Below are 27,055 nucleotides of genomic sequence, written 5' to 3' on the forward strand. Positions count from 1 at the left end.
CTGCCCCATCTGTAGTTTCTCAAAATGTTTGTAAAAACTTAACAAGCAATGTGTTCATTTAAAAAAAGGATTATTGGCTGGGTGTAGTGGCTCACATCTATAATCCCAGCCTTTTTTTTTTTTTTTTTTTTTTAAGATGAGAGTCTCCTCCTTGTCACCAGGCCAGAGTCCAGCAGGGTGATCTTGGCTCGCTGCAACTTCCACCTCCGGGTTCAAGCGATTCTCCTGCCTCAGCCTCCCAAGTAGCTGGGATTACAGGCGTGCGCCACCATGCCCCAGCTAATTTTTGTATTTTTAGTAGAGACGGGGTTTCACCATGTTGGCCAGGATGGTCTCAATCTCCTGACCTCGTGATCCACCCGCCTTCGCCTCCCAAAGTGCTGGAATTACAGGTGTTGAGTCACCGCACCCAGCCTATAATCCCAGTCTTTTGGGAGGCTGAGGCAGGAGGACTGCTTGAGGCCAAGAGTTTGAGACCAACCTGGGCCACACAGGCCTCATTTCTACAGAAAACAAATAAATATATACATGCATTCATACATACATAAAAAGTATAACTTACCAACAGTTTTGCTGCCTGAACACGAACCACCCAAGAGCCATCACTGACCATGTGACAAATTTTTCCAAACGCATCATCAACCAGGCGTATTTCTTCATTAGAAGGAAGCAATTGGGACAATGCTAAATTAAAAGAAAAGAAATGAAATCACTTAGAACAAAACATGAATCTAAGTCTGCAGATTCAGGCCATGCACAGTGGCTCACATCTATAATCCCAACACTTTGGGAGGCCCAGGCAGGTAGATTGCTTGAGCCCAAGAGTTCAAGACCAACCTGAGCAATATGGCAAAACCTCATCTCTACAAAAAAAATACAAAAATTAGCTAGGCATGGTGGCATGCGCTGATAGTCCCAGCTACTTGGGAGGCTGAAGTGGAAACATAACTTTAGCTCTGGAGGTGAAGGTTGCAGTGAGCTGAGATCACACCCCGGCACTCCAGCCTGGATGACAGAGCAAGACCCTCTCTCAAAAAATAAATACAGTCTGGGTGCAATGGCTCACGCCTGTAATCCCAGCACTTTGGGAGGCAGAGGCAGGTGGATAACTTGAGGTCAAGAGTTCGAGACCAGCCTGGCCAACATGGTGAAACCTCCTCTCTACTGAAAATATAAAAATTAGCTGGGCACGGTGACACATGTCTGCAATCCCAGCTACTCAGGAGGCTGAGGCAGGAGAATCGCTTGAACCTGGAAGGTGGAGGTTGCAGTGATCCGAGATAGTGCCACTACACTCCAGCCTGGGCAACAGAGCGAGACTCCATCTCAAATAATAATAATAATAATAATTAATAATAATAATAAACAAATAAATACGTAAGTAAGTAAGTCTGCAGGCTCAATAAACTGAGAACAGTCAATGAAGACTGACACACACAAAAATGACAATTGAATAGTTCAAATCCTAGAATGATTAAATACAGTTTGAAATAAACAAATCACTCTAGGAGTACAAACCAATTCTTTCAGTTGCATTGCAAATTATGCTTTTTTTTTTGAGACAGGGTCTCACTTCTGTCACCCAGGCTGGAGTGCAGTGGCGTGAGCACTGCTCACCGCAGTGTCAACTTCCTGGGCTCAGGTGATCCTCCCAGTTCACTCTTCTGAGTAGCTGGGACTACAAAAGCATGCCACCACACCCAGCTAACTTTTTATATTTTTAGTAGAGACGGTTCATCATGTTGCCCAGGCTGATCTCAAACTCCTGAGATCAAGCAATCCGCCCGCCTCAGCCTCCCAAAGTGCTAGGATTACAGGGCTGAGCCACTGCAACCAGGTGCAAATTTTCAATGTATTGAATAAAAGTGTGTAACCCACCAAAGGTTCAGCCAGGCGTGTAATCCCAGCACACTGAGATACTGAGGTGGGCAGATTACCTGAAGCCAGGGGTTCAAGACTAGCCTACCCAACATGGCAAAACCTCATCTCTACTAAAAATACAAAAAATGAGCTGGGTGTGGTGGTGCACAACTGTAATTCCAGCTATTTGGGAGGCTCAGGCATGAGAATTGCTTCAACCCAGGAGTTGGAGGTTGCAGTAAGCCGAGATCACATCACTGCACTGCAGCCTGGGCCACAGAGCAAGACCCTGCCTTAAAAAAAAAAAGTACGTAACCCACCAAAGGTTCAAAGATTTATGAAATTATCAAAAACTAGCTTCCACCGAATATTTCATATCCTTAAGTTTATTATCTTCTATAACTGAAATTCTTCTTCTTTCTTTTTTTTTTTGAGAGAAAGTGTCTTGCTCTGTGACCCAGGCTGGAGTGCAGTGGTGCGATCTCAGCTCACTGCAATCTCCACTCCCCGGGTTCAAGCGATTCTCCTGCCTTAGCCTCCCTAGTAGCTGGGATTACAGGCGTGTGCCACCACGCCCGGCTAATTTTTGTATTTTCAGTAGAGATGAGGTTTCACCATGTTGGCCAGGCTGGTCTTGAACTCCTGGCCCGAGGTGATCCGCCCACCTCGGCCTCCAAAAGTGCTGGGATTACAGGCACCACCGTGTCCAGACTGAACTTCTATAAATACATTAAATCTCAGAATAAATCAATATAAAACTTACTTATCAATCCAGTCCTAAAAGAAGAGACAATTTCCAGTTAGCCCTTTTCTTTGTATGTGTCTAAGTCCTAAAATGGAGTCTACTACAAATGGAGCCTACTCCTACAGGTTTATTAATCCATTCTGGTTTTCAAATTTTGGCAGTTTAATGAAGAGGAAAAAACACCTCTTTTTCCTATACAAGGAAAAATAAAATATTCTATAAATATTTATAAATAAAAGATAAATATTTATAAATATAATATTCTATCTTACAAAATATAATAAATAATATTGCCTACCTCCTCAAAGAATCACTGTGGTTAATTTAATTGCTGTGAAAATATTTTTAACCAGGAAAACTACATAAGAGATCATTATTCTCAAACTCATCTGGTATCTTTGTCTGGCATTTGGCGCAAGCCAAACTAAAATGGGTCCCAAACAATTTTAAAGATTTTTTTGTAAAGTACTGAAAACCATTTAAGAAAGATACTCCAATTTCTTCACTTATGGATGAGAAGATTAGGACAAAAGAAGTGAAGTATCTTTCCGAAGGTGTACAGAAAGTTCCTATCAGAGATGAAAAATGAGGACCAGGCAATCTGATTTTCAGGGCCTGTGCTTTTCCCTTACTCCCCATTGCCTTCCAAAAATCTAACCAGCATTTCTTTTCTAGAAGTGGGCTTTTTGCATGGTGAGAGGAGAGGAAAACAGCTTCACAATCAACAAAAGCCAGCTTACACCCACACTGACCTTTCAGGATAGAGCTGACTGACAACCCAGATAAGCTAGACTGCAGCACTGCGCACTTGTTCATAGTCATCACAGAGTAATTTACAGGCCTGCAAAGAAGAATTCCAAAAGTCTATTAGTTCTGTGTCCTCTCAGGCAATGTTTAAACTATTTTCAAAGTGAAGATATAGGGTAGTTGGATAAGGATGCCCAGTAAAACACTTGTGTGTGGTTTTAACTTCTTGAATCTTTGCTTAAAAATGAATCTTGACCTCTGTCAGCTGCTCTGGCTATATTCTGACTATGCACTCTACCCCACGTCTGAAAGGAGAATCACAGACTGACGGCATAAAAACATCTAGAACAGATCGAACCCAGCAAAGCATGCTGGGAGCCCACAGTACTGTTCTCACAGGCTCAAACACCAATTATGGGTTTTTCCTCCCCCTGTAAAAATCAAAGTGCACGCTTCTGTTTACCTTGGTCTGAAATCATTGGCCTCTGTTTCAATCCACTCACTCTTTCTGGGTAGCCCCATACTCCCTAAATACTGATGGCTCCGAATACCTACCCTTAGCTCTGATTTCTCCTGATCTCCAGACCTTTATAACTACTTATGGCTGGAATTCTCTTCACGGATGTCCCATCAAACTTTTGTACTCAACACACGCAAACCTGAACTCATTAAGGAAGCAAATTCCACCTTATATCTTAAATTCTACACTATCAGTCCATCCTCACTCCCTTGATGCTGTCATTACTGCTTGCCTAGATTACTAACAGAGTCTTTATGCCACCAAACATCTGAATCAGCCAACTAACTTCCGTTCCTCTGAGTCCTTACTATCCAAGTTTCCTTTAAATTATTTGGCTTCCCACATAGTATCAAAAAAAAAACAAAAACAAAAAAACGAGGAAATAGTACATGAAAAAGCAGAATTAAAACAACTGAGTATATGTTTAAAACTGCAAAAGCTCACTTTTTCAGAAAAATATTAAAATATTAAATCTAACAAATATCTAGGCAGACTGACGGAGAAAAATACAGAAAATGCACAAAAAAACCAATTACCTGGAATGTGAAGGATACAAAACGTCAGCAGTTGTAGATTTTAAATAAGCAATGACTTTGAGTTCAACCATGATTAGGTATATTGAAAAGAATCTCTCAGAAAAAAAGAAAAAGAAAACTGTTACAAAGCTATGTACAAAATGTTAAGCACTATTGAAGTCTTCCAATTCTACCAGTTATGGAGTTATTGGTCTTGGACTAACTCTCCTGAAAAGAAAAAAACAAAACAAAACAAAAAAACCTAAAAACTGGGATAAAATAGCCTACCGTGGGCACTGGCAATGCAACCGAGCAGGTAGGACATGGGTGCTACATTCTCTTTGTCAGAACACAAAGCATTCATACACTCTTCTCACCCTCACTCTCACCTTTTAATCTTAGATCTACTGTTAAACATATTCAACATTATTATCAATCCTTTGGTCAAAATTTCTTTACTCACATTTTGCTTGATGCACTTGGATAGACTGTTCAAGAAAGTGTGAGTAGTGAATTCCTCAAACTTGCATATTTAAAATTACATTTTTGAGCCTTGATGCTTGAAGTGTAGCTTGGGTAACGGGTGGGCTTTAAGCCAATTTTGGCATGCAAGGGGTTGAGTTTCTTAGGCATCAGTACCTCTGAAAATCGTGGGGATGCAGGCTTAATTTCAACACTATTCTAAATACTTGAAAAATATTACATAATTCTTTAATAAACTCCTGTGTCTACCAATGGTTCACATTAACTCAACATCCATGATTAAACATCTATAAAATCAAGGCACTGTTATTTAGTGGAGACTTGCTGGCTATTCTATGAGAGGAGGTATTGTTATTGTAATCTCATCCTCTCATAAAAGTGTATCATATTACTCATAATCAGCCCTTCATATTCTATTCCTATTTTGGTATTTAAAAATAAGATATCTTTGAAACACTTGAATTCAAAGAGGGAATCTGAATAGTTTTTTAAATGTCTATGAAATGCTATTTCTTCATGCTTGAACAAATACAAATTGACTAAAGTGCTTCTCTTCAAACTTTCTGGAACATTTTTTATCTAAATTCTAGGAACAATCACAATAGGTTTTAACCACAAATGTGAGAATGTTCTAAATGTCAGGGTGGAAAAATTTTTTAAATAATTTTATAGTAATTTTTTTCATCATAGTGACAGTGTGCTAAATTTTTTTAAGTCAAATATTACTGTGGACATTTAAGTCAAGATTCTAAGTAGCTGTTCTAAAGTCCAAAATTTAGTTTCATATACAATGATATTATATATATATTTGCATATAAAATTAATATATGTGAGTCATGTTTCAAATAGTGGAGAAATTATTATATCAAAGATTCTTGATTATATAAAATGCCAATTACTTATAGGCACACATGCTTTTAATAATTATGAAGGCAGTTGTGGTTGATTCTACTCTTGCTATTGGCATTTATATGGACATAATATTATGGTCTGAAGAATATTTAGGCAAATTTATCCCTCATATGATCAGAAGAACAATGCAAGATAGTTTATATCTGAAAGGAAAAAATCTTTATATGGTTCTGAAAGCCTAAATCATTAACAACTTGCATAATAATTAGCATAAAAATACACAAACATGCCCTCTTCCTAGCAGTAAGTACACAGTGGTAACAGAATCAAAGCATGTGGCTATGTGCATGTTTATATTTCAAGACGCAGAGCACTCTATTCCTCTTCTCTGTCCTTTCTAGATGGCACAATTCCTCATGAATCTAAGTGCAGTCATAGGGTGGATTAGGGTGACCTGCCATTTGTATGCAACTGATCTCTATTTTGGAAGCAATTAATGTAAAAATATATTTTTAAAAGATAATTTCAAATTTCAGGGCAAACTAGCATGGTTTCACTCCTTTTCTTTGTAACATTTTTTCTAAGGTTGGAAAAGTAAGGCTTTAGTACGATTTTTAATAATAAGTTTTCAAAGTGAGACGCAAAATGGTGGCGCCAACACATTTCAAGTCTGCCACCTTTTGAATACACTTATTGGAGAAAAGACCTTCTCATCATTTTTCTCTTACAGGAAAGGAAATAACATGTACAGTTGACCCTTAAGCAACACGGAGGTTGGGGTGCTGGCCCCCCTGCACAGTAGAAAATCCACTATAACTTTGACTCCCCCAAAACTTAACTACTGATAGCCTACTGTAAGCCTTACAAATAACACAAGCAGTCAATTAACACATATTTAATATGTTATATGTCTTATATACTGTATTCTTAACAAACATGCCAGAGAAAAGAAAAAGAAAATCATAAGGAAAATATATTTACTAGTTATTAAATGGAAGTAGATGATCAAACAGGTCTTCATCCTCATCCTTTTCATGGGCAGGGTGTGGAGAAGGATGTAGAATTGTTGGTTTTGCTAAGTGGACCTGCGCAGTTCAAACCCCTGTGGTGCAAAGGCCAACTGTAAAGCCATTGAATAGCAATTTAGTTTTAGAAATTAACCTCACTAAAATACTCTTAGAAGGATGCCAAGAAAAAAAATGAATAAGTATTTTTGGTTCATCTATTTCATCATTTCATTTCATTTCCTCATTTCATTTCATCCTTTCATCATTTCATTGCATCATTTCACTTCGTCATTTCATCTCATCATTTCATTTCATTCTTTCATTTCATCATTTCATCTCAACATTTCATCATTTCACTTCATCTCATCATTTCATCATTTCATCTCGATTTCATCTCATGATTTCATTTCATCTCATTTCATCTTTTCATCTCATTTCATTATTTCATCAATTCATTTCATTTCATTTATTTCATCATTTGACTTCATTTCATCATTTCATATCATTTCATCTTTCCATTTCATCATTTCATCATTTCGCTTATCATTTCATTTCCTCATTTCATCATTTCATTTCATCCTTTCATCATTTCATCTAATCATTTCATCCTTTCATTTCATCATTTCATCTCATCATTGCATTTCCTCATTTCATCATTTCATTTCATCATTTCACTTCATCTCATTTCATTTCATCTCATGATTTCATTTCATCTCATCTTTTCATGTCATCATTTCATCTTTTCATCTCGTCATTTCATTTGATTTCATTTCATCATTTCATTTCATTTAATCATTTCACTTCATCATTTCATATCATTTCTTCATTTCATTTGATCTTTTCATCATTTCATCATTTCACTTCATCATTTCATTTCACCATTTCATCATTCCATTTCATCATTTCTGCATTTCATTTCCTCTCATTTCATCCTTTCATTTCATTATTTCGTTTCATCATTTCATCTCATCATTTCACTTCATCTCATCATTTCATCTCATGATTTCATTTCATCTCATTTCATTTCATTCTTTCATGATTTCATCATTTCATCTCAACATTTCATTTCATCATTTCACTTCATCTCATTTCATCATTTCATCTCATGATTTCATTTCATCTCATCATTTCATCTCATTTCATCTTTTCATCTCATTTCATTATTTCATCAATTCATCATTTCATTTCATTTATTTCATCATTTGAGTTCATTTCATTTCATATCATTTCATCATTTCATCTTTCCATTTCATCATTTCATCACTTCACTTATCATTTCATCATTTCCTCATTTCATCATTTCATTTCATCTAATCATTTCATCCTTTCATTATTTCATTTCATCATTTCATCTCATCATTGCATTTCCTCATTTCATCATTTCACTTCATCTCATCATTTCATAATTTCATCTTATGATTTCATTTCATCTCATTTTCATGTCATTTCATGTCATCATTTCATTTCATCTTTTCATCTCGTCATTTCATTTGATCATTTCATTTCATCAACTCATCATTTCATCATTTCATTATTTAATCATTTCACTTCATCATTTGATCTTTTCATTTCATCATTTCATTTCATTTCATCATTTCACTTCATCATTTCATTTCCTCATTTCATTTCACCATTTCATCATTTCATTTCATCATTTCTTCATTTCATTTCCTCTCATTTCATCCTTTCATTTCATTATTTCGTTTCATCATTTCATCTCATCATTTCATTTCATCATTTCACTTCATCTCATCATTTCACTTCATCTCATCATCTCATCATTTCATCTCATGATTTCATCTCATTTCATTTCATTCTTTCATGATTTCGTTTCATCATTTCATCTCAACATTTCATTTCATCATTTCACTTCATCTCATCATTTCATCTCATGATTTCATCTCATGATTTCATTTCATCTCATCATTTCATCTTTTCATCTCATTTCATTATTTCATCAATTCATCATTTCATTTATTTCATTTCATTTGACTTCATTTCATCATTTCATATCATTTCATCATTTCATCTTTCCATTTCATCATTTCACTTATCATTTCATTTCATCATTTCATTTCCTCATTTCATCATTTCTTTTCATTTCATCCTTTCATTTCATCTACTCATTTCATCCTTTCATTTCATTATTTCATTTCATCATTTCATCTCATCATTGCATTTCCTCATTTCATTTCATTTCGTCATTTCACTTCATCTCATCATTTCATAATTTCATCTCATGATTTCACTTAATCTCATCTTTTCTTGTCATTTCATTTCATCATTTCATTTCATCTTTTCATCTCGTCATTTCATTTAATCATTTCATTTCATCAATTCATCATTTAATCATTTCACTTCATTTCATCATTTAATATCATTTCTTCATTTCATCATTTGATCTTTTCATCATTTCATTTCATTTCATCATTTCACTTCATCATTTCATTTCATTTCACCATTTCATCATTCCATTTCATCATTTCTTCATTTCATTTCCTCTCATTTCATCCTTTCATTTCATTATTTTATCATTTCATCTCATCATTTCACTTCATCTCATCAACTCATCATTTCATCTCATGATTTCATTTCATCTCATTTCATTTCATTCTTTCATGATTTCATTTCATCATTTCATCTCAACATTTCATCATTTCACTTCATCTCATCATTTCTTCATTTCATCTCATGATTTCATCTCATCATTTCATCTTTCTCATTTCATCTTTTCATCTCATTTCATTATTTCATCAATTCATCATTTCATTTCATTTATTTCATCATTTGACTTCATTTCATCATTTCATATCATTTCATCATTCCATTTCATTTATTTCATTTCATCATTTCATTTCCTCTCATCATTTCATCCTTTCATTATTTCGTTTCATCATTTCATCTCATCATTTCACTTCATCTCATCATCTCATCATTTCATGTCATGATTTCATTTCATCTCATTTCATTTCATCTTTTCATCTCATTACATTATTTCATTTCATCTTTTCATCTCGTCATTCATTTCATCATTTCCTTATTTCATCATTTCATCGTTTTATTTCATCATTTCACTTCATTTCATTTGATTCCATCATTTCATATCATTTCTTCATTTCATCATTTCGTTTCATTTCACCATTTCATCATTCCATTTCATCATTTCATTTCATCATTTCACTTCATCTCATCATTTCATCTCATCATTTCATTTCAACTCATCTCATCATTTCATCTTTTCATCTCGTCATTTCATTTAATCATTTCGTTTCATTTCACCTTTTCATCTCGTCATTTCATTTAATCATTTCGTTTCACCTTTTCATCTCGTCATTTCATCATTTCATTTCATCAATCCATCATTTCATTATTTCATCATTTCACTTCATTTCATTACTTCATTTCATTTCATATCATTTCTTCATTTCATCATTTCATCTTTTCATCATTTCACTTCATTATTTCACTTCATCAGTTCATTTCATCATTTCCTTTCCTCATTTCCTTTCACCATTTCGTTTCATCATTTCATTATTTCATTTCATCACTCCATTTCATCATTTCATCTCATTTCATTTCATCATTTCATCATTTTGTTTCTTCATTTGATCATTTGATCATTTCATCATTTCATTTCATTTCAATGATACATGTATTTAAGTGCTAATGTGATACCCAGGAGACACCCTATGTCCCTTTGTAAAACACCTCCTTCAACAAAAGGCAACCTCTCATGGCTGGCTAAGTCTACAGGGATACCAGCCTCTCTTCAACCACCCAGTTTGATTTAGAACCTCAAACAGCACCTCAGTTTCATAAAAACCTAAAACATAAACACAACACTTGGTTGTAAGTGAGCCAACAGTTTCTTGTCTCTTTCTCTGCTCAAGGCTTAAGGCCATGTCTCCCCAACTGCGTTCAGTGGAAGAAAAGATCCCCTGGACACATAAGTTTGAGAACTGTTGTTGCAGGACTTCTCAGAACCTTTAAAACACAAATCCTCATCCGCAGGGATCTTCAGGAGGGAGATGGCTGGTGCAGCACAACTTTCTTTCACAGGAGCATCTTGCAGAATACAGTATGAGATACAGAAAGGCTGCACTGAGTTTTTTTAAGGGCCCGGGCCTTGGTGCGGGTGGCGTAGAAGCTCTCCAGATAGCATCTAATGAGTAGAAACATTCAGGTGGCTTTTTTTTTTCCTTATTGGCAAAACTGTGTGTGCACCATGAATGAAGCTGGTCTCCCTTATCCATATCAAAACTAAACCCAAATTAATTGGCTAAATTGGGACTCAACACCTCCAGGAGCCACATGGAAGAAAGCCCCACCACACTTTAAAGTAGCTTATCTCATATTTGAGGACAGCAAAACGCTTATGACCAGTATGCTGCTAATACAAGTCTACAGATAATGCTGTATGAAAAATTATCTTTCCCAACATAGCTGGCATAGTCCACATTTTGCATTACACTTTCCCCCCTTTTTAAAATTTTAAGCACAGGTCTTTTTATCTTTTTTTAAATTTTAATTTAATTATACAACATGGAGTCTCAGTATGTTGCCCAGGCTGGTCTTGACCTCCTGAGCTCAAGTGATATATCCGTCTCCGCCTCCCGAAGTGCTGAGATTACAGGCCTGAGACACTGTGCCCGGTCTTAAACACAAATCTTAATTCATTCTTACAATTATCCTGAGGTTAGAAAAATGGAAGGGGAAGAAAAATGGCAAGCAGGTAGGCTGACTTCAGCTTCATTATTTGGAAGGACAGCTTGCTCGGTTAAAACACACTACTGCCCACAAAGGCCAAGACAACAGAAAAATACAGACTTACATAAATAGATTTTATATGTGACAGAAGTTTGAATGGAGACTTTTTCAACGCAAATGACAAACAGCTGTACTTGGGAATAAATGACAACGAATTTTTTTTATCTCAACAGCTGTCTTGAGAGCACGTCTCTACATCTCTACCTGCATTCTGGAATCAGGGAGAAAGCCAAAACAGATGACAAGACACTAGATCAGCCGTGTCCAACCCTGTGACTACAACTTTTCTGCCTATCTGTGGTGGTGGGTATCATGAAAATTATGCACAAACCTTTTTTTTTTTTTTTTTTTTTTAAGCTCATCAGCTGTTGTTAGCATTAGTGTGTTTTACGTGTGGCCGAGGAGCATTCTTCCAATGTGGGCCTGAGAAGCCAAAAGACTGGACACCTGTGCACTTGATCAAAAGGCTATTCCTTCTGGAAGCAATTGTAAAGAATTTCTCACATTATCTTGACATGAAAACCAATGGATAGTGGGACAGAATGTAAAATCTTCACGAATTTTTCTTGTTATTTATTATTATTTTTTTTTTTGAGTCAAGGTCTTGCTCTGTGGCCCAGGCTGGAGTACACTGGTGAGATCACAGCTCAGTGCAGGCTCAAGTGCTCCTCCCGCCTCAGCCGCAGTACTAGCTGGGACCACAGATGCGCACAGCCACCCCTGGCTAATATTTTATCTTTTGTAGAGACGGGGTCTCACTGTATTGTCCAGGTTGGTCTCAAACTCCTTGACTCAAGGGATCCAGGACAGGATAACAGGTGTGAGCCACCACACCTGGCCATGTGCGTGAACTTTTAAGACAAACACAAAGCCCCACAAAAGGTAAGGTTTTCCCATCTAATTTCCAGGGGATCTTTTGGTGCAAGGATGAGAAGCCCTTAAAAGTACACAGACTACTCCAAAGATTCAAGACAGTTCATTCGGGCTGAGCTAGCCCACTGGGCAGACTGACCTTCAAGAAAGGCCCACCCATGACATACACCAGATGGCTCTCCAAGAATCTCTTCAGTCCTCAGGGTCCCTAAGGTACTGGACAGAGCTAGGAAAGCAAACCCATTTGCTTCTTCCTGCAGGAAACCCCTTGAGGTCAAGACCCCACAATCAGATGAGGAGTGGCTCACCCTGTCAACAGGCCAGACTCAAGGTGGTATAATGTCTTAACCAAGGGTGTGGGACTCCAGGTGTGACTCCCAACTCAGTTCTCCTTTAATAACCACACTTGTTAATTCTCCTTAACAGGGGTTCCTGGCAAGTCAGTTCTCCCTCAGGCCTTCGGTTTCCTCAGCTACAAGATGAGAGGGCTGGACCAGATGGAAATTCGGGGGGTAAGGGGATGTCCGCGCGCAGCCCACCCCCACCCCCCCCACCCCCGCCCCACGGGACCCTAGAGCCTCCATCCCAGTTCCCACCAAGCACGTGCCCCACAAATCCTGCCCAAGGTGAGGGCTGGTCCCGGGTCCCTCAGCTGCCGCATCAGCGAGTGCAGGAGGGAGGGGAAGCTTCCAAGGGTGCGACGCGGGCTCAAGGATGCAACTCGGCCAGGAGTGAACTGGGGCCCCGATGGAGGTGTCCGGGCCGCTACTGGAGCCCAGCTCGGGTCCCCGAACCCCTTAACTCCAGGGTCCCTATCTCCTGCTCGGTGACGTCGTTGGATTCAGCGCACTTGGTGCGCAGCCCGCGCAGGCTGCCAATGGAGATGCTGATGAGCTTCTGGAGCTGCCCGCACCACTGCAGCGCCGGGCTGGCCGCGGCCCCTGCGCCACCCTCAGCGGCCGCTGCATCAGCCCCGCCACCGCCCTCCTTCTTCTCTCCCATCGCCTCCGCACGCAGCGCCGCTCTATGCAGACCACAGCGGCTGAGGCAGGGAGCCCGGGGCTCGGGCGCCTAATCAAGGAACCCCCGAGCGGGGAGAGCTGGACCGGGAGCGCCCCTCGGCACTGCCCTTGCCCTTGCCCACGCCAATAGAGCTGGCAGCGGAGTCTGCCGCTCCCGCCCTCAGACACGCGGCAGCGGGAGCAGAAAGCCGCGGCGACAAAAAGCCGCGGCGGCGGGGGGCAAAAAGCCGCGGCGGCGGGGGCAAAAAGCCGCGGCGGCGCGGGCAAAAAGCTTAGGCGGCGGGGGCAAAAAGCCGCGGCGGCACCAATGCGCGGCGGCGGGGCAAAAAGCCGCGGCGGGCAGAAAGCCGCGGCAGCAGGGGGTAAAAAGCCGCGGCAGCGGGCAGCAAAAAGCTGCGGCGGGGAAAAAGCTGCAGCAGCGGGGGGCTAAAAGCAGCGGAAGCGGGGGGCGAAAAGCCGCGGCAGCGTGGGGCGAAAAGCCGCGGAAGTGGGGGGGGCAAAAAGCCGCGGCGGGCAAAAAAGCCGCGGCGGGCAGAAAGTACTGATGACAGACATCAGTACTTAAAAGTTTTAAATGGTATGTGAAAAGCAAATAAAATTCAAGGGCTTCTAGGAAAAATCTAGGAGGGAAGGTGTCACTGGGAAATATGATAAAGGGTAATTTTTATTTTATTTTATTTTTTGAGAAAGGGTCTTGCTCTATTGCCTAGGCTGTACTGCAGTAGTGCGATCAGAGCTCACTGCAGCCTCAACCTCCTGGGCTCGAGCAATCTTCCCACCTGATTTTTATTTTATTTAAGAAACACAGTCTTACTCTGTTACCAAAGCTGGAGTGCAGTGGTGTGATCACAGCTTACTGCAGCCTCAACCTCCTAGGCTCAAGTGATTCTCCAGTCTCAGCCTCCCCAGGAGCTGGGACTACAGGTGTCCACCACAATGTCCAGCTCATTTTTTTTTTTAATTTTTAGTAGAGACAAAGTGTCGTTATGTTGACCAGGCTGATGGTAGTCTCCTACCCTCAAGCAGTTCTCCCACCTCAGCCTTCCAAAGTGCTGGGATTACAGGTGTGAGCTGCCACATCTGGCTCAGGGGGTTAATTTTTAATTATATAAAGAGCTCAAAGCAAATAGTAGAAGAAGCCTAAATGCCTACAGCGGCTGACTGGTAAACTGTGATACATCCATATAATAAAATATTATGCAACCATGAAAAGGATTAAGAAAGATCAATAGGTATTGGCATAGATGTCCACGAAATATGAAAATGTGAAGTGATGTCCAATTAGCCTGTATCTTGAAAAATATGGCCCATTTTCTCAGTAGCAATTACTTCCTGAGATAAGATTATGGGTCTAAAGAGTAAAGGAAATTTTTCACTTCTTTCTTAAAAATATTTACTATTTTTATAATTTAAAGAGATTAAATAAATAGATCATCAAATTAGTAAAAGACACATTAACTCTATAAATAAATGGAAAAGTCACAGACAGCCCAGGCATAGTGGCTCACACTTATAATACCAGCACTTTTGGGAGGGGGTGGGGGAGGACTGCTTGAGGGCAGGAGTTCCAGACCAGCCTGGAAAACATAGCAAGACATCGTCTGTACTAAAAAAAAAAAAAAAAAAAAAGCCAGGCACGGTGGCATGTGCCTATAGTCCCAGCTACTGAGGTGGAAGGATCACCTGAGCCCAGGAGGTCAAGACTGTGGTAAGTTGAGATGGTGCTTGTGCCACTACACTCAAGCCTGGAAGACAGAGCGAGACTTAGTCTCAAAAAAAAAAAAGACAATAAAGAAATAAAGCTAACAAGCTAACATAAGAAAAAATATTAAAATGTGACAAATAGGATGGGCACGGTGGCTCACACCTGTAATCCCAGCACTTTGGGAGGCCGAGGTGGGTGGATCATGAGTTCAGGAGTTCAAGACCAGCCTGACGAACATGGTGAAACCCTGTCTCTACTAAAAATGCAGAAATTAGCCAGGCATGGTGGCGTGTGCCTGTAATCCCAGCTACTCAGGAGGCTGAGGCAGGAGAATCGCTTGAACCCGGGAGGCGGAGGTTGCAGTGAGCCAAGGTCACGCCACTGCACTCCAGCCTGGTAAGAGAGCAAGACTCTGTCTCAAAAAAAAAAAAAAAAAAAGTGACAAATGAAAATAAAGTAATATGAGGTCTTTTATTTATTAAAAATAATCAAACAGAAAATAACTTGTTAAATTATAATACCCTGTGCTGGCAAAAGTGCGGTGAAATGGGTGTTTTCTTATACTATTAGTGATGTTTAAATTGTAAATAAACCTTCCAGGTTAAAGCTTGGCAGTTTTTAAAAAATAATACAGACAGTGACTCACTATACTGCCTCCTCCAACTCCTGGCCTCAAGCAGTCCTCCCACCTCAACCTCCAAAAGTGCTGGGATTATAGGTCGACAGCCACCATGCCTGAAAGCTTGGCAACTTACATCAAGCATAATAAGAATGCTCATGCCCTGTGACTCACAGTAATCTCACTTCTGGAAATATCATCTTTGGATATAATTCAACCTAAACAAAAGGTCATATGCACAAACACAGTGAAAATCTCGAAGTATTTTTTTCTTTTTTTAAAAAAATATGGAATGCTTCACAAATTTGCATGTCATTCTTGCACAGAGGCCATGCCAATCTCTCTATTGTTCCAACTTTAGTATATGAGCTACCGAAGCAAGCATGAGTAATTTAAGATAAAGTGGTTAAGTGAAGTAAGGAAGAGTTATGGGGAATTTTAAAATCTATGGTATTTATAGGGATCTCATTAACAGCTCAGTAAATATTAGCTGCTGCTTTTATTATTTTTATGGTAATTCCACTCAATTAAAAATTGTCGCTAAAAATTACCATTGTCATGGAACACAATGTATCCTACAGTATAACTGTAGAAACAGAGACAATTTGTCCCTTGGTATATGGGGGGATTGGTTCCAGCTCCTCCATTTCTATGTATACCAAAATCCACACATACTCAAGTTTTCCAGTCAGTCCTGTGGTACTGAGATACATATATATATATATATAAAATGAGAAAATTAGCGAGGTGTGGTGACAAGCACCTGTAGTCCCAGCTACTTGTGAGGCTCAGTCAGGAGGATTGCTTGAGCCTACAGTGAGCCATAACTGCACCACTGCACTCTAGTCTGGGCAACAGAGTGAGACAGAAGGTTGACTGTTTAATAGAATTTTTCTGTTGACTTGAAGATATGGTCAGGACTGTGGTACATGAAAATTCTTCATAAGATAACTTTCTAATCCAATTAATGCTGGAATTGGGAACAGAAAATGTTTTGGTGACTATTTATTCCTTCACTTGCTGTTATATAAACTATTGCCAGTGGGTACTTAACAACCAAGAATGTCATCTCTGAGCTACTCACAATGAAAGGTGATGTCTGGGACCCAGGTGTGTTGAGGTCCCCATGTCTGGGCTATGGGTGCTGAGTGGGACTTACTTATCCATCCATTTTCTATATTCCGGCACTGGGAAACTTGGGTTTATCCATCTTGATAAAAGGTCATTTAAATTCCACTTGGCAAGAACCACAAATGGAAGAAAGGTCACGAAATCACAGGCTAGCCCTTGTTCTCAAGGGAATCTTCAGCTTAGGTGGTTCTGTAAAAGAGGAATCATATTGTTGAAAAATCATCGCAGGTCAGCTGAGGTGGCCCATACCTATAATCCCAGCCCATTGGGAGACTAAGGCAGGAGGATCCCATGAGGCCAGGAGTTCAAGACCAGCCTAGGCAACACAGTGAAACCTCATCTCTACAAAAAATTAGAAAATGAGCTGGGTGCGGTGGCACATTCCTATAGTCCCAGCTACTCTGCAGGCTGAAGTGGGAGGATGAAAGTGGAAGCTGCAGAAGTGGAAGCTGCAGTGAGCTCTGATCTCACCACTGCACTCCAGCCTGGGTGACAGAGACCCTGTCTCAACATACACATACATACACACACACACACACACACCCATGCACGCACGCAGACACATGCAGACACACACACACACCCTCATCTCAATCTGTCCAGCCTTGACTAAAGAAAAGGATCTGCTGGTTACAGAAGAGGTATGCTCTTTTGTAGGACAGGGAGGGACCAGCAAACTTGTTCACAGTCTTTTCCTCATCCTCTGCTTAGTTTTCCAAGAACCCTCACAGTGGAAACAAAGTCCCTGGGAAAAGGACCTAAATCTTTATATTACCAGGGGAGAAATATGCCTCCTTTGTCAATTAATAAATAGAATACCTGCCTTAAAATCGAGGGAGTTCTGCTAGAATGAATCACTCCCTACGACCCCGACCTATGCAGGAAACATGAAAAACTGGAGTTTGGCCAGGCGCAGTGGCTCACACCTGTAATCCCAGCACTTTGGGAGGCCGAGGCGGTGGACCATCTGAGGTCAGGAGTTCGAGACCAGCCTGGGCCAACATGGTGAAACCCCATCTCTACTAAAAATGCAAAAATTAGCTGGGTGTGGTGGTGGACGTGTGTAATCCCAGCTACTCAGGAGGCTGAGGCAGGAAAATCAGTTGAACTCGGGAGGTGGAGGTTGCAGTGAGCCGAGATCGCACCACTGCGCTCCAGCATAGGTGACAGAGCGAGACTCTGTCTTAAAAAACAAAAAACAAAAAACAAAACTGGAGTTTGGGGGCCTATAATATTGTAGGCCACATTCCAGATTATAGAGACCTTACCAAAGTACGGGCTTTCCACAAAGCACTGCCAAACACCAGCTGGCTGTCTCCATGGGGCAACACCATATCTCTGGCTCTTGTTTCCCCAGGAGATGCTCTATTCCAGCCTTCCCTTACATTTTGTATCCCGCACATTTCCTAGCGTAAGGCCTCAAAACATAGCAGGCTGCCAAGTCACTGCTGATCTACTGCATATCTGACTTCAGATTCCAGCAGGGCACTTTGTGTTTGAGAAATTAAAGAGAAGAGAATGGACCCAGACTGACGCTGGCCAACTTAGCGGTCCAAAGATATAAGCTGCTCAAACTGACTACAGTGCCTCTGATTTTCTGAGTCTGCCCTGTTCCTAGGGCTCTTTGGATGAAATTAATTTCTCCTTGTTGAAGAAATGGTTTGCTCGAATATAAGAAATTTGGCCAGGCACAGTGGCTCACGCCTCTAATCCCAGCACTTTGGGGGGGCCGAGGCGGATGGATAACGAGGTCAGGAGTTCAAGACCAGCCTGGCCAACATGGAGAAACCCCGTCTCTACTAAAAATACAAACATTAGCCAGGTATGGTGGCACGGGCCTGGAGTCCCAGCTACTCAGGAGGCTGAGGCAGGAGAATCGCTTGAACCCAGGAGGTGGAGGTTGCAGTGAGCTGAGACTGTGCCATTGTACTCCAGCCCGCGTGACAGAGCAAAACTCCATCTCAAAAAAAAAAAAAAGAAAAGAGAATATAAAAAATTTAAAGAAGAAAAAAATGTTAAAATAAAATTTTCTCCTAAAGAGCACTCAAAAGCACACTCCCACCAATGCTGGATCTATTTATCTCTCTCTTGCTTTTTTTTCTGAGATAGGGTCTCTCACTCTTATCACCCAGGCTGGAGTATAGTGGCAAGATCATGGCTCACTGAGGCTTTCAATTCCTGGACTCACGCTATCCTCTCACTTCAGCCTCCTGAGTAGCTGGGATTGTAGGTGCATGCCACCATGCCTGGCTAATTTTTTAATTTTTTGTAGAGACGGGGTTCTCACTATGTGGCCCAGGCTGGTCTTGAACTCCTGGGTCAAACTAATCCTCCCGCCTTGGCCTCCCAAAGTGCTGGGATTATAGGCTTTAGCCACTGTGCCCAGTCTATTTATCTTTCTATAACTCATATATTAAATCTTCCTCCTTAAATTGTCTCCTACCCACCCATCTGCAGGGATAGCAAATACAGGTATCAGCGGGTCAGGCAACCTACGTGAGGGAAGGAGGCTGGAGTAATGTGGGAGACCGGGGGAAACTGTAGCAAACTGCAAGGTATTCACTTCAACAGTTCAACACTGTGATAGTCAAACCAAACACAGAAACAGGAAGCCCAGTTCAGTCACCAGCAGCCAACGTGGGATATTTCATCTACATGCTACAAGGCAAACTGCTTAGGATGAATGATCTGGTCTCCACCAACCTACTCTTGGGGTCCAGCCGCTCCTGCCCAAGTCCCTACACTCTACTGACATGACCCACATTCACAGTACTCTCCTGACACCTTTTCTTGTTCACTTTTTTTTTTCCCCAACAAATTTTCTTTTTTTTTTTTTTTTTTTTTTTTTTTTTTTTTTACTTTTTTTGAGACAGAGTCCCCCTCTGTCACACAGGCTGAAGTACAGTGGGGTGATTATGGCTCACTGCAGCTTCCAACTTCTGGGCTCAAGTCATCCTCCCACCTCAGTCTCCCAAGTAGTTGGGATTACAGGCATGTACTACCACACCTGGTTAAGTATATTATTTTTCTTTTTTCTTTCTTTCTTTTTTTGTTGTCGAGACGAAGTCTCACCCTGTCACCCACGCTGGAGTGCAGTGGGGTGATCTCGGCTTACTGCAACCTCCAACTCCCAGGTTCAAGCAATTCTCCTGCCTCAGCCTCCCAGGTAGCTAGGATTACAGGTGTATGCCACCATGCCTGGCTAATTTTTGTATTTTTAGTAGAGACAGGGTTTCACCATGTTGGCCAGGCCGGTCTTCAGCTCCTGATTTCAGGTGATCCACCCACATCGGCCTCCCAAACTGCTGGGATCACAGGCACGAGCCACTGCACCCAACCAGTTTATTATTTTTTCTAGGGACAGGGTCTCACTATGTTGCCCAGGTTGGTCTTCAACTCCTGGGCACAAGCAATCCCCTAGCCCCCTCCTCCCAAAGTGCTGGAATTACAGGCTCGAGCCAACACATCAGGCTCTAACAAATATTTCTTGAGCACCTACTACATACCAGACACTATAATAGGTGCCCAGGAAACAGCAGTGAACATGGTATAAGAGTTTCTGCCCTCACAGAGCTTATAGGGTGGCAGGAAATTGATATAGTTTGAATGTCTGTCTCCTCCAATTCTCATATTGAAATTAAATCCCTAATGTTGGAGGTGGTGCCTGGTGGGAGGTGTGTGGGTCATGGGGGCAGATCCCTCATGAATGGCTTAGTATCCTCCCCACGGTAATGAGTGAGTTCTCTCTCTACTAGTTCAGGTGAGAGCTGACTGTTTAAAGAGCCTGGCACCTCCTCCCCTCTCCCTTGCTCAGTCTTCTCACCAAGTGACGTGCTGGCTCCTCCTTCACCTTCTACCATGAGTGGAAACCTCCTGAGGTCCTCACCACCAGACGCTGGCACTATGCTTTTTTTTTTCTGAGACAGGGTCTCACTCTGACACTCAGGTTAGAGAGCAGGGGTGTAATTATGGCTCACTGCAACCCTGACCTCCTGGGCTAAAGAGATCTTTTTACCTTAGCCTCCCAAGTAGCTGGGACCATAGGCATGCATCAGTGCACCATCATGCCTGGCTGATTTTTTTTTTATTTTTAGTAGAGACAATGTCTCACCATGTGTCCCAGGCTGGTTTCAAACTTCTGGGCTCAAGCAATCCTCCTGCCTCAGCGTCCCAAAGTGCTGGGATTACAGGTGTGGGCCACTGTGCCCAGCCTGGCACCATGCTACTTGTATAGTCTGCACAACTGTGAGCCAAATAAACTGTTTTTCTTTATAAAGTACCCAGCCTCAGGTGTTTCCTTATAGCAATGCAAAACGGACTAATCTAGGAATCGTATGCCAGCACTTACCAGACTGTGACGAGCACATGACAGAAGTACAGAGTGGGACTGAAACGTTCCCCAGGGGCTTCTTGTTGCATCAGAGAGAGTGGGGTGAGACATCTCGGCTGAGACTAAAGATAAGTAAAGATGAGAGTGAAAGAGTGATGATGGGGGTAAGGAGAGGGTTTCCTGAAGAAGGACCAGTAACGTCCCCCACGAAAACTGTGAGGTCACTTACTGGAAATCACCAGCATCCCATTTCCCATTGGCAAGGAGCTCAGCACGGTCCCTTGGATAACCAAACCTATGCCCAAATCCCATCTGTGTGAGTCTATCTGCCGGGACCCTTCTTAGCATATTAGAGTCCAATCAGGAGACAAAAACCACTCAAAAGTTTAAAGTGGTAAAATTTAATACAGAGAATTATTCATTATAACAGGGCAACAGCATAATAAGAAATTGGCTACCAAAAAGTAAAAAGAACTCTAGAGAACATAGGACTATCAGAGGCCAGGCATGGTGGCTCATGCTTATAATTCCAGTAATATGAAAAGCCAAGGCAGGAGGATTGCTTCAGGCCAGGAGTTTGAGACCAGCCTGGGAAACACAGCGAGACCCTGTCTCTACCAAAGAAAAAAAAAATAGCCATGTGGGGTGGTGCACACCTGTAGTCCTAGCGACTTGGGAGGCTGAGGTGGGAGTATTGCTTGAGCCAGGGAGGTCATGGCTGCAGTGGGCTACGATTTCATCACTGTGCTTTAGCCTGGGCAACAGAGGGAGATCCTGTCTCAAAAAAAAAAAAAAAAAAGTATAGGACCAGCTGATACAATGAACAGTAACTGCCCCTACTGTCCCTACGATGAGATGGAGTGACCAAGGAAGGGAGTCCTCACTAGGGCTGAGATCCAGTCACCCTTGGAGAGGGCACAGTCATGGGTAATTCAATGGCAGAATTGCTGCATTACCACATGGTGGAACATGCTAGCAATCTGCTGTCTGGAATTTGCTGAAAATCCGCCTTCTGTGGTGCTAGATTAAGCTATTAATGAACAGCTGTCTCACTACAAAACCACCCACGCAGGTGCAGAGAAACTGCTGGTCACTGGGTGCTGCTGAGCACCGTGCAGGGCAGGAGCCCACTGCTGGACAAGCTCAGTGGCTGTGGAGATTGACACGCTACAATCAGAAAGAACAGCCTCTTACAAAGTCCCTCTAGCACAATGTACTGACAACATTTAATAATGCAGCAGCTGATAGAGGAAGCATATAAGGAACCCACGTCTATGTTTGCAGAGCAGGCAGTGAAGGGTGAATTTGGAACTGATGGGCAGTCATTGGATGGACAGCTGGTACATGACACATTTCAATCTACCAAGGAAAAAAGGAAGAGAGAAAAGAGATAGAGGACCAGGCATGGTGGTTCACTCCTATAATCCCAGCAGTTTGGGAGGCCAAGGCAGGTGGATCACTTGGGTCCAGGAGTTCGAAATCCAGCCTGAGTAACATAGTGAAACCCTGACTCTACTAAAAATAAAAAAATTAGCTGAGTGTGGTGGCTTGTGACTGTAGTCCCAACTGCTCAAGAGGCTGAGGTAAAAGGATCCCAAGTGTCTGAGAGTTCAAGGCTGCAGTGAGCCATGATCACACTACTGCACTCCTGCCTGGGCGACACAGCAAGATCCTGTCTCAAAAAAAGAAATGCTGGTGAAAATGTGAAGAAATTGGAACCCACATACATTATTGGTGGGAACAAAAAATGGTTTAACCACTTTGTTTGGGTGTTTCTTTCTTGTCATTTTAATTTGATTTTTTAAAAAATCGAGATAGGATCTCACTATCTTGCCCAGGCTGGTCTCTTTTAACTTGCACACTCAAGTGATCCTCCCACCTCAGCCTCTCATGTAGCTGGGATTACAGGTGTGAGTCACTGCACCTGACTGGTGTAACCACTTTGGAAAACAGTTTCTCAAAAGGCTAAATGTACAGTATCATAGAATACAACAATTTCTCTCCTAGGTATATATCCCAGAGAAATAAAAATATATGTCCACACAAAAACTTCTAAATGAATCTTCACAGCAGCATTATTCACAGTGGCCAATACATGGAAACAACCCAAATGTTCATCAACTGATGAATAAACAAAATGTGGTGTGTCTCTACCATGGAATATTATTCAGCCATAGAAGGAACGAAATAGTGACACATGCTATGACAGGAAGGAACTCTGAAAACACTGTGCTAAGAGGGAAAAAAAAGCCAGCCACAAACAATCACATATTGCACAATCCTATTTATATAAAAGGTCCAAGCCGGGTATGGTGGCTCACACCTGTAATCCCACTTTGGGAGGCCGAGGCAGGCAGATCATGAGGTCAGGAGTTTGAGACCAGCCTGACCAACATGGTGAAAGCCTGTCTCTACTAAAAATACAATGATTAGCCAGGTGTGGTGGCAGGCGCCCATAATCCCAGCTACTCAGAAGACTGAGGCAGAAGAATTGCTTGAACCCAGGAGGCAGAGATTGCAGTGAGCTGAGATTGCACCATTGCACTCCAGCCTAGATGACAGAGCAAGACTCTGTCTCAAAAAAAAGAAGGAAAAAAAGGTCCAGATTAGGCAAATCTATAGTGACAGAAAATAGATCAGTGGTTGCCTATGGGAACACAGGGGGATGAGGGGAGTAGAAATGGCTAAGAAGTGTGGATTTCTCTACAGGGTAATGAAAACTTCTAAAATGGATTGTGATGATAGATGCACAGCTCCGTGAATATTATAAAAACCACTGAATTGCATACTTTGATAAATGAATTTATGGTATGTGAACTATATTTCAATAAAGTTGTTATTTAAAAAAAGGAAATAGGGGGCCAGGCACAGGTGGCTCATACCTGCCTATAATCCCAGCAATTTGGGAGGCTGAGGCAGGAGGATCACTTGAGGCTAGGAGTTTGAGACCACCCTGGGAAACACAGCACTATCCCATCTCTACAACAAAAAATAAAAAATTTAGCTTTGCATGGTGGTGTACGTCCATAGTCCCAGCTACTTGGGAGGCTGAAGTGGGAGTATTGCTTGAGCCCAAGAGTTTGAAGCTACAGCGAGCCATGATCACGCCACTGCACTACAGCCTGAGTGACAGAGCAAGACCCTGTCTCTAAAAAGGAAAGAAAAGAAATGCAAGTTTTTATCACTCTGTGAGGGTAAACAAGTTTGAGGGGAAACAGAAGAACAAAAGAGCACTGAATGGTGAGAGTGGGAGGCTGGTTAGGCTCATTGCTAGCTAAGGGACTTCTGAAAAATTCATGAGTAAAATCACAGCTCTGGGGGTCAGTCAGGCAGTCAAATGATGAATGTTAAATCCATTACAAATGCCCATCGTCTTTCTTTACATTCCTTCTAGTGAAAAATTCCTAACTGCCTAAATAGCAAGTGTTCTGAAGTGATAGCAGCTGTTTATTAAAGAAGTAACATCTCAAATTTTAAAAAGCATGAGTCAAATATTATTTTCCTCCTCCCATTTTACAGGTGTGCAACCTAAACAACAGAGAATTTAAGTAATTTTCCTAAGTGGCAGAGCACAGATTTAAATCCTATCACTTTGGCCTCAGAGTTTGTGCTTTATTTTATTATTTTAAAATTCATCTTTTTTAAAACCAAGACGCTTATGCAAAATTCTGCTAGGATTCAAAAAAAGCCTCTTGCTTTTCCTGACCATGGGTGCAGGCAGGGCTCATGCTGCATTTTCTTTACTTATAATTGGATGGAGACATGATGACAGGAGCTCTCTTGGTCATCGTGCATCAGAAAGGAGAGTGAACAGAAGCACAGGGAAGCCAGTCTTACCCATGTTTGAGCAACTGAACCAATGTCAGCCTCAGCCTACCTGCACAATTACTTTTATGTGAGAAAAACAGGCACCTCCCTATTTGGAAAATCACAGCTAGCTACAGTAGCAAACAATCCTCAAGTTATTCCTGGTAACATTATTCCTACAGCCCCAATCCTTTTAACTCATTACATTAGCTCTACATTTCTCTATTGTTCCTAACATCTAGTTCATAACCAAGAGCTTATGTTATTAAATAAGCTTTGAGTTAACAGGATTAATGAATGAAGAGTTTAAAGATACCAAAAAAATCTCATAGAAGTACATGCTGAATGTGCCAACTGACTACTATGAACTAATTTACTTTTGAGAAACATGCTATTTCTTATATGCTACTGACAGTGCCTGTAAAAATGGTGCACTTTAACTGGCTGTTTTATTTTCTCCCCAATCTTAATATCTAATATCCACAGACTGAGATCAGAGCACCAGCACATGCAATGTCACTTTATACTAGAGTTAGGAGGCGAGACAAAGAGTAGAAATCAGACTCACTTTGCTAGCTGCTCTCCTCTGTCCAGAATATTTTAAAGGAGACTGTATTCCCCCAGGGCTCGCTGACCTGGCACTCTCTCCTTGCGGAGGCTCACACCACTGTCTTGTGCAGCTCTCAGTGCTTTTGCAAAATGTGTCACCATGCTATAAAACACCTTCTCCTCCACCTCTCAACCTAAGCATGTGTCACTTGGCTTCAGGACAGCTTGTCTTCTCACTGTCCTGCCTTTCCTTCTGAACGTCTTGGTCTTTGTGGTGGCCTCTCATCTCACTATCCTGGTGAAGCTTTGGGGTCATTACTTCTTCAGTTGCTTCCCTCACCAATGTATCAACTGAAGACAGTATGGACGAGTTGCTTTAGAGTACAACTACTGTGACCCTAGAACCAGCTGGTCCCAGGACTTCTTCTGACTCTAAAGTTTTTGAGACACCAGATATAGTTGGAATAAAATATGCTCCCTAGAATGAGATTGTCATCATTACCTGGACTTTTTAATCTGCACTTTTGCTCATGCTATTCCTTCTATCAGGAGTAGCTTTGTCTCTCCCTGGTGACATTCTCCTCTTCCAGCAAGGCCTAATTTAAGTGTAATTTACTTCATAAAGTTCCTGTCACCTTGGAATTAACCTCCCTTCTACATAGTGTCATTGTTCACCTTATTCAAATCTTTATAAATTCAGGCTCAGGTCTATGTGGTCACGGAGTGTGTCTTTTTACCAAAAGGAACACCTTGGCCAGGCACAGTGGTTCATGCCTGTAATCCCAGCACCTTGGGAGGCTGAGGCAGATGGATCACCTGAGGTCAGGAGTTCGAGACCAGCCTGACCAACATGGAGAAACCCTGTCTCTACTAAAAATACAGAATTAGCTGGGTGTGGTGGTGGGCACCTGTAATCCCAGCTAGTCGGGAGGCTGAGGCAAAAGAATCGCTTGAACGCAGGAGGCAGAGGTTGCCGTGAGCCAAGATAGCGCCACTGCACCCCAGCCTAGACAACAAGAGTGAAACTCTGTCTCAAAAAAAAAAAAAAAAAAAAAAGGAACACCTCATGCACTTTACAAGGAGCTCCTTCAGGAAAGGATGGCACCTCATGTAGAGGAGAGATCTCTGATTAATTAATTAATTAAAGACATTCAGAAATTAAATTAATTAAAGACATTCAGAAATTTAGCTTTATCACAGGCAGCTGTTCACACGTGAAACTAATTTGGTTACCTTCATCTGTATACACATGTAGCTAGTGAATTGACATAACTATTAAACTGGAGAATCAACAGAAACATGCCAAGGACTGGCCCTTACCTTCCACAGTGACCTCAATTTCAGGAACCTTTCCATTACTCTCAGGGCTTCATGGTCTTTTTGGGGACTGCAAAGCTGAAAAATAAGCACAGAATTACTTTAGTATATTGTAGGAAAAAATACAGAAGGAGATGCTTTATAAGAGCAGAGTATTAAAATTTATTCAGTTTGGCTCTTTTCAAAGGAACCTGCAGAATTAAACT

At 41.4% G+C, this 27,055-nt stretch overlaps 1 long non-coding RNA gene, 1 other non-coding gene and 1 pseudogene across 4 annotated transcripts in view; all 3 read right to left on the reverse strand.

Moving 5' to 3' along the window:
• LOC101140161 (integrator complex subunit 4-like protein 2) overlaps window positions 1-13,342 on the reverse strand; it is a 60,287-nt pseudogene extending 46,945 nt beyond the window's left edge.
• Window positions 13,343-15,996: 2,654 nt separating this feature from the next.
• Window positions 15,997-16,100, reverse strand: LOC115932982 (U6 spliceosomal RNA). The gene has a single exon (XR_004069054.2). It is a non-coding gene; the product is annotated as a U6 spliceosomal RNA (small nuclear RNA).
• A 605-nt stretch (window positions 16,101-16,705) lies between these two features.
• The window catches only part of LOC109027702 (uncharacterized), a 38,472-nt gene continuing 28,122 nt past the window's right edge, over window positions 16,706-27,055 (reverse strand). For all 3 annotated transcript variants that reach the window (XR_010134449.1, XR_008667270.1, XR_008667269.2), the window contains 3 exons: window positions 26,853-26,927; window positions 21,195-21,298; window positions 16,706-17,035 (listed from right to left, as the gene is read on the reverse strand). This is a non-coding gene — a long non-coding RNA (uncharacterized lncRNA). The remainder of the gene's footprint in view (window positions 17,036-21,194; window positions 21,299-26,852; window positions 26,928-27,055) is intronic.

Source organism: Gorilla gorilla, chromosome 6 (genome assembly GCF_029281585.2).
Source record: "Gorilla gorilla gorilla isolate KB3781 chromosome 6, NHGRI_mGorGor1-v2.1_pri, whole genome shotgun sequence".
Taxonomy (NCBI): domain Eukaryota; kingdom Metazoa; phylum Chordata; class Mammalia; order Primates; family Hominidae; genus Gorilla; species Gorilla gorilla.